The following is a 9,317-nucleotide window of genomic DNA, read 5'->3' as shown; positions in this document are numbered from 1 at the left end:
GCGTTGAATTTTCGTCGATGTTAAGCCTAACAAAGACTATTGTATCGTTAAAAATTATTTTTTTATTTTGTACAAACAAAATAAATTTATTGAAAAATATAAAAACAATAAAAAATTATACTTCAGATGTTAATTTAGTATCAGAAACGTAAAATATTTGAGTAGCCCGAGAAATAGTCGAAGATTGCAGCGCTACAGTACTAGCGAAAATTTAAATTTGCCGAATGGAATGCTTTCGGATAACGGTCGTTTCGGATAACCAACTTTCGGATAAACGACGCTCTACTGTATTTTCATAAAATTTGAATACTATTTCATTAATTAACAATGAGCACTTATCATATAGTAAAAAATAGTTAATATTAATAATATAATAATAATGATATATAAATGAATTTAAAACCCCAATTTAAAGATTCTTAATCTAACAAAAAATGGAGCCCCGTTGGACTTCAATAACCCTATACCCCGAAAAACTTAAATCTGCTCCTGTGTGCAATTACTAGATATTCACGTAATGCCATTTGCAGTAAAAATCAGAGAGAAGTTTTCCAATTCCGAAAAGATAATTCACCCACTCAATGCAAAATCAACTCGAAACTGATCTTTAGCAAAAGTTGTGCATGTTATGGACTGGCCGCAATGTTTACCTAATCTTAATCCTATATAAAATACGTTTAGTATTTTAGTAAAGAAAGATACAATTCTATTCTATTGTTTTCTAATGTGCTTATTATTTCTTTCTTATAGACACTGAAATAATGACATTATCATTTTAGAACGGATTGTATATGTAACTCGGGAAGGCCGATGTGAAGAAGCCGGAATTTTGAAATTCCATCTATGGGCCGAGATATTCGAGGTTAAAATAATCCACGTAAAATCTATGGTCCGATTGGTGATTGTATGCTGTTCGCGCGCCACACATCAATCGATTGCTATCGAGTTACATTGATCTGTACAACAAATTTTCATTTCGATCTTTACGACAGGTATTTAATTAAACATCCACGACGAAATCAATTTTCGAAAACATGCACATGTGCGGCCGCTTATTTAAAACATTCATACGTAGACTGCGCGTGTGGGTGTTTTATACATTTGAAGCAAATGATATTTTATAATAACATTCAAATTTAATAAATCTAGTAAATAAAGAACGTCATCGGTGGAAAAGCCACGAGCAGACAGACAAACCGGCTCCGTCAGAACGTCTCTCTGTCGCCAGATGGCTTCATTATTCCCGGTCGCGGTTGTGTAGTTTGCTTTGATGTCTCCGATACAAGTATAAAAATGTAAATTTTTCTAATAAAAATCGCAGAATTAAAGATGAAATTGCATCTTGCTTCCATGGGTTCGTATATACTAATATTATATAGGTATATTAGTCTATAAGTTAAGAATTGCAAGTTATCGTGTAATTATAAAAAAAATAATTTTCTAATTAAAATCGTCAATTAACTGCGAGAAACTGAAGTAAATTACTGTTTTGCTTTAAATGTAAATGATTTATTCTTTCCGTCCGTGTGAAGTATCAGAATGGGATGCGGGTGATGAGATCATTTCAGTTGTCAGTAATGATATGCGTAACAGTAAACACAACCATTTAAATTCAATTTGGAAGAATTATTTTCATATAAAGAATGTTAAATATGTGCCTTATGATTAGAAGAATGGTGCAAAAATAAGTGATAATGCTATTATCAAAACAGAATAAAGCGCAAATCATTTTATTGATTTGTACAAAGTTTAAATTAATGAAAGAATGGTATTGATAATCTATTCAATATTATCAAATATTTAGTAAGAGTTTTAATAGAATGGGATGAAAATGTAAGGACTGCGGTAGGAAGTTATTGGTGAAAGTAAGTTTTGCGGTGTTTAATGAAATGGTTTATTTTCATAATTTGGGAAGCTGAGGTGCTGGCCTTTTTGGTATTTGTGCAGGGGACTGTTTTGAAATATCATAGATTGTTTTTTTTATTAAATTTAGAATCATTTGGAGGAGTATTAGTTTCCCCTTTCTGTTTTTTTACCTGCTAAACATTTTTTGATGGTTTTCCTCCTTTTTTGCAATTAACTTGGGTATTTCTATCTATAAATCTGTAATTAAGAGAAAAAAATATTCATTCAAACTTTATTTTCTGATGTAAAATAAGAAGGATGATTCCATTGTTCACAAAGATGAAGAAAGGATGGGGTGACTCAACAGCTTACCGGTTTAAAAATGCCAATTTTTCCAAAGTCAAAACAAGGAATTAGAATAATTTAAAGATGAAGGAAATATTACTGACATTAGTATTTTGAGATGCAAACTGCGTGTTACTGTAAATTTGGATGAAAAGCTTCTCTCTTTATGAGTTAAACGTATTTCTAACAGGGAAAGAAAGAAGAGTGAAAAGAAGTAATGGAGTTTTATTTTTGCATTGTTAAATTCTACAAAGGGAAAAGCAAGAAGAGTAAATTTTCACGTGAACTGGCTGTAGCTTTAATGTGGTCAGGATTGTTGTTTGATCATCCAGCATTCAAAACTTTCTAGAAAAGTACTGTATATACCAAGCACTAAGGAAAAGCTATTTGCAGCCTTCACAAGAAGCAACTTTTAAAAGATACAGGGAATAATAATACAAAATGTAATGAACTATATATGCTAAGTGCCTTCTCAAATGTAAAGTTAATGTATCCAAATCTGAGACATGTCACTTGTTTTACCCATTGCATTAATAGGATATGTGAAGCAATTAGGAGAGATTATTTTGGGCCAATGATTTCATTTTGAAAATTAAAAAGGCTTTGATTAAATGTCCTACAAATATACAACTATATAAAGAGATAACTTGCTTACTACTCCCAAAGTATCCTATAATAACCAGGTGATGTGTGGATTAGAGTGGCTTGTTTTTATGCCAAAAGTTTTGCATCCATTGGGACATTCATTGATAAACTAGATGAAAAGTCTTCCCTTGTCATAATGAAATTGTAAAGTTTGTTGAAACAAGAAATCATGTTTAAAAGAACTCTACACTGTTCATTCATGCAAGTTCCAATGCAGTTCATTTTCTAAGCTCAAGGAAAGCAGTCTGTCTGCTGAGAATCAGTGGGAGATTTTAAATTTGCCTAAAAACAAGTTGGATAGATTTGTTGTAGAGAAACTGGAATACTCCCTAAGTAAAAATCAGAATATTCAAAATATAATTTCAGAGTCTCTTCAGTTATAATATCTGGAGATTTTGGTGAAAAGTAAATGTACCCCCCTCACATCTGTTGATATTGAAAGATTGTTTATGTAGTTCAAAGATTTACTTTCCTCACACCATTTGCAGCTGACCTTGGAGAATATGGAACAACTGTGCATTTGCAAATACAATTCTTTTGTTTGTAAACTATTAAACTGATGGATCATATTCTGAACATGATTGATTTAAATATTTTATTATTTTTTTTAAGTTTTACATGTTCTATGTATATTTTTAAGCACAATAAAATGTTTATACATTTTTAGGAGAACTTTTTTCCCCAATAACCCATTACTTTTTATCATTCTTTTACAAAAAATGCACCATGATTTCTCTAGTTTAGTCAAACACTAAAAATAATTAAAAAATAATAATTCTGATAAATACCAAAAATTATTGCTAGTGCTGTGCCAATGATTGATGTATCAAACTGAAATTAAATTAATTAATGTTTACAGTATCGATATTGATATTTGCTATTTATCAAGGTTATTGATATTCTTGATTTAATACTGAAACCAATAAAATACCAACTTTTATCAATAATGTTGAATATCAGTATTTATTGTTGTAAATACTGGTAATTTGGTATAATAATTATCAATGCTTCTTTTTTCAACACAGTAATTTTTCTAGCTATCAGAAAATTTCACTATTAAAAATTCTAGAGGGTAGTTGCAGTTCTTGCAATTAGTGCTGTACCAACAACGAATGTATTAAACTAAAGTAATAAATTAATATGCCTCAATGTTCTTAATTTATTATAATCTTATTTCATCCACTAGTACGTATCTATTAACAGGATAGGTCCTGTTAATAGATACGTACTAGTGAACGAAATAAGATTATAAAGTAATAAATATTTACAATATCAATATACTAAAACCAATATATTAGTTTCAGTATATCAATATTCTAAAACCTGAAATATTGATATTACAGTCGACCCCCGTACAAGATCATTGATTATTCCGTTTTATATGAATTTAATGTTGTATGAGTCACTTAGATTTTACAAATACGTGTACCGGGCTGTGAACGGCTCACATATTTGTAAAATTTAAGTGACTTGTACAACATGGAATTCATATAAAACAGAATAATCAATGATCTTATACGGGGGTCGACTGTATAAATAAATCAGTTTCAGTTCAATATATTGGTTATCAGCATAGCATTAATTATAATTATGTAAATATCTGCTTTCTTTTATGTTCTTTGAATTATTTTGTTGCTACTGTTTATTGTAAATTGTGATCAGTTGTAAGAAGTTTGAGTTTATGAGAATAGCCAAAAGTTCTGAAGATAAGGATAAGCTCAATGCTTAGCCTAAATTAAAGTTGTCTCAGAATTAGATGTAGCATCATTAATAATAATTGTCATATATAGTTTTCAGCTGTATTTGGCTTTAAATAGCAAATTGTATCTTGATTTGCTATTTAAACATCAATCTCATGAAGAATTTCATTTGAAATTTCTCACACTTACTATGTTTTATTTCAGTATTTATTAAATAAAAATAGGCTGTTTATCAATAGAATTATAAACAGAGATGACATTTGAAAATGATCCTCAAAAGAAAGAAGAGGGTTTATTTCTTTACTTAATTTGTTATCACTAATTGTTATTGTTGATAAATGTGTACTTTAATCTGTTTTACTATTAATTCAAAAATAACTTCTAAATTAATGCATTTAAAAGTTATGGAAATTAAATAAAACAATTTTATTCTTTAATTTTTATTTTAGTGAATACTGAATATCCAGAAGAAGATCCACAACAATTTCAGAATAGTTTAACTACTATGATAACAGATAATTTACCATCCCCTCTTCTAAATGATTCTGATATGCCACAAGCAAGAGCATTTACAGATGTTTCAATTAAAAGTATTACTGTTGTTATTGGATCTATGGCAGGTATTAAACTAGTTCATAAATATTTTGTATATTATAATATTTTTATAATGTAAATTTTTAACATTTTTAAATCAATTAATTTCAAAGTTTGCTTATCAATGTATCCTTCATCAACTAAACTTTATATTTTTCTTAAATTTATAAAGTTCAAAAATTATTTGTTTAGCAATGTCATGTTCAAATTCAGAGTAACATACTGTGTTTTGTTTTTTATTAAAATTTACTTTAGAAATTCACATTACCTATCCCAAGATCAATATCAATTTTGTTAATATGTTAATAATGAGAATTTAATAAACTTAAAATTGTCTAAAAAATTAAAATTGAGAAAGATTGATTTAAAATTGATTTTAAAAAATGAACAACAAAATTGTTTATCAGCATTACAGAAACATTTATTTACGTGAGTACTTTCGAAAGTACTCGCTTACCAAATTTAAACTAGTTAAGCATTAAAATCTTTATAGGACCAAATATTTCTTTTCGATTGCACCTTATATGCCATTTTATATCTAGACTCCTATTTGTATTCTGTAAATAAAAATATTATTTTTGTTACTTTATAGCTGAATCTACAATTTTTAGCTTTAAAGTAACAAATCTACAATATATTTAGCTAAATCTGGTGATATTTTGATGATGAAAGTAGCAATATTTGTTTTTGTCTGCTTCATTTTTATGCAATAAAGAAATAATGAAGTCTAGTTGATTTATAGATCAAAATTCCTACTTTAATTATTTATCCAGCCTGCATTGGAAAGATCACAAATTATGCACTTAAAGTGAAACACTAACTTTTCTCCTCACTTTAAAAGTCATAGATAAAGTCTGATTTTTTAAAATTTTTAATCTTTATTCATCAGTTATTGGGTTGTGTCAGTTTTATCCATTTGAGACTTGGATAAAGTGTTGCTTGGATTTATCCACATTAAATAGAATAGAAAGACATTATGAAAAAGCATCTGACATAGGCAAAGTGTCTGAAAAGTATGTTGGTAATTGGCAATTCTGTTGTTGATTTGATGTCTTCATTACTATGCTTATTGGTTTTATTTAAAATAACTAAATTTTCTCTCAATTTATTTTAATTGTCCAACACTTTTTTTCACTTTAAAATGTTTGAAACTCTGACAATACTTTGAAAACTGCATTTGTGGTAATACTAATAATATCCCACCAATATCTTTTTTATGCAGTTTAGTTTTAATTATACTGCATTTAAAGGTATTAGTGTGATATTATTACTAAAATCTTACAATTTTTACTGATTAATAAAAAAAATCAAAAGTTTATTCATAAATGTCTTTTCTTTTGTAATATTACTACTTTTGAAACTTTTATTTAAATGAATTTTTCACACATTTTAAACTACTAATTAAAGCTCAAAAACTAATTTTACTGCAGATACTTTATTGACAGAATTATAGGATTTTGTGCAATACAAGTTTGAACCACTAAAAAATGTCATTTTCTGGCTTAACTTTAAAGAGTAGTTTAATAAATACAAAATTCTATTTACAACGAATAACACCTAAACACAATTTCCAGCAAACAACTAAACAAAATTTTACTGGTCAAACGTTTTTGATCACTGTTTATCAGCCAAAATTCTATTTGCATACTGATTCTGTTTTCTGAAAATGTAGTATCTAGAATATTTATTATTGATGCCATGGAAATGACATTAGAATTCCAAAATTGATGTATTATAGTTGATAGAAAATTGCAAGTAACACAAATGTAATTTGATGATTGAGTACATTTTCAAACATAACACACAAACTTATATATTGTAATTAGTTATTCTGTATACATACTACAATGCAATGATTAGATGTATTAAACTTAATCATCATTTTATATTTTAATTAACTGATTCTTTTCTTAACAAAGATTCACAAAAATGCAGTTAGCAACCATTCAACCACCTTCAAAGAAACCAAAAATCTTACTGAGAAAGTACAGGTAACTCTTTTTATATATACAGTTAATTGGTTCCACAAGTCAGCCACATACATCAAATCATACATATTCGAGTAAACGGTGAAAGGGAAATAAATTAATTCATGAATTAGGTCATTTTTGTTCAGAATTGTCATTTTTATATTTATATTTACATGAGCAGAGTAAAAATACAGAAAATGAAAAGATTAAATAACCTTGTCTAAAATTTAAAAAAACCTTGTCTAAAATTTTTATTGAAGAATTATTTAATTAAAGTACAGTGTAGTTAGACACAATGAAAACAAATTATAGAAAATATGTTGCAATATATAAGTTGTTATGCAATGCAAAAGATAAGATAGATCAAAGCAGGGCCCCAGGAGTGTACAGTATTTTGGTAAGGGATGACAGATTCTGAAGAGAGTTAGTGTATATATTGGCTCAACTAAATGATCAATACGAAAAAGGGTATGTGAGCATCAATACAACATTAAAAACAACAGGCATACCACTGCCTGTTGTTTTTAATGTTGCAGGTCAGGCTGGTATGCCACTGTCATACCAGCCTGACCTGCAAGTGTATTAATTTTAAAGACTGCAATACGATATTGTATGCATAGAGGTACCTTTATGAAAAAGTCGGGCAAAGTTAGCCTGTATTAATTTACTCTGTACATCTTAAAAATGTGTGTGTGATAGGTTCATACATTTATGAATTTTAGTCGTTCTATCATTTGAATTCAATTTACATTATGGGTTATTCAAAATATAAAATTGTTGTTTTTGAATATTATCGTTCTAACATTCCAATCTGGAATCCATTAAAAAACCTGATGTAGGCCTTGGTGAAGGTCGAAAACGTTTAGAGTTTTTGTTAATATTTGTACTGGTAGTTAAAGGTTTTGTTTCATTTGATTACCTACAGTAATTTGGAAAGGAGATAGTTTTAATATTATGGAAAATAAGATTAAACATTGATTGATCATTGATCTTTTATACTACAATGATTAAAGTGTCAGAAAGGATTCATTTATATTGTGTGAATGCAAGAAGAAGCTGTTGTTATTTTTTTCATCATTTCATATGACTTTCATCAATGTATAACAACAATCAGCTGTTTTCATTTTCAAATAAATGCTTGTTTTGTGTTTAAAGACTTTTTGCACCAACAATTTTCAAAATGACAAGTGTAATTGAGCAAAGAACCCTACATTAAATTTTGTGTTTGTAACAGAATTACTGCTACAAAAACATTGGAAATGTTGCAAAAAGCATAACTATGTTTTTGGTAGACTGTCATCATCAAAGGATTTTTGTAACATTGATTTTGAGTTGTATGTAATGTTCAAGGAAGTTAGAGCATATATGAAAGATGAATTAAGTGAATGTTGTTCATCACTTGAAGTAGACCATCTACTTCAAGTGATGAACAACATGTCACTTGAGTCAGAGATTTGGTGTTCGATGATGGTCATTTAACTATTAGGGACATTATTGAATATGTTCCAGTATCATTTTGATCTTGTCAAGCAATTTTTAAGATTATTTGGGTTTGCAGTGTGTCATTTCTCAAGTTGTCCTGATAGCATTGAATTTTTTCCAAAAATAACATGTTTGAGTGACCAAGAAAATACTTTAAGGTTAATCATTCTTAAAACACATTATTACAGTGATGAAAAATGGATCTACACTTTTGACACCAAAACAGCTCAACAATTGAGTGAATGGCAAGGATGGAGAGTTGGGGTCGAGGAGTCAACTCTATTTATGAGAGTTGAAAAATTTATTGATTCCTAACTCCTTACATCACATTGGCATTTAAAAAATTTAAGTATCTTTTTAAAAATCCATTAATGATGTTACTTTTTACTTTTTTAATAATACAAAATGTGGCCCATGTTGTTACTGCACTTCTTTCTATCCAATTTAGTGTTGAACAATTATTCTCAACTCAGTCATGTTTAATTCAATATCACTTGTGTGCTAACTTCAAAGAGGACATAATGAAGGCTAGTCTTGTTTTGAGAACAAATTATTCTTAATTAAATTTTATTCAATCTTTTTAGAGTTAAATTTTTTACCTCAGTATTAATATCACTATGTAGAGTATTAAATATTGATGTATTACAGTAGAACCTCGATTATCCGGACTAATTGGGGATTAAGGTAGTCCGGATACGGAAAAATCCGGATAATCGAAATAAATACTTTAATTTGT

The 9,317-nt window shown here is 28.5% G+C and overlaps 1 long non-coding RNA gene across 1 annotated transcript; it reads left to right on the top strand.

Annotated features, from left to right (window-relative positions):
* Positions 1-880: 880 nt before the first annotated feature.
* LOC111641671 lies at positions 881-5,155 on the top strand. The gene is made up of 3 exons (XR_002759447.1): positions 881-992; positions 1,150-1,354; positions 4,985-5,155. It is a non-coding gene; the product is annotated as an uncharacterized LOC111641671 (long non-coding RNA).
* Positions 5,156-9,317: the final 4,162 nt, after the last annotated feature.

Source organism: Centruroides sculpturatus, unplaced genomic scaffold (genome assembly GCF_000671375.1).
Source record: "Centruroides sculpturatus isolate CEXI.00-Female unplaced genomic scaffold, Cexi_2.0 scaffold1512, whole genome shotgun sequence".
Taxonomy (NCBI): domain Eukaryota; kingdom Metazoa; phylum Arthropoda; class Arachnida; order Scorpiones; family Buthidae; genus Centruroides; species Centruroides sculpturatus.
The sequence above is the reverse complement of the archived record's forward strand: the minus strand, read 5'-3'. Positions and strand labels throughout refer to the sequence as shown.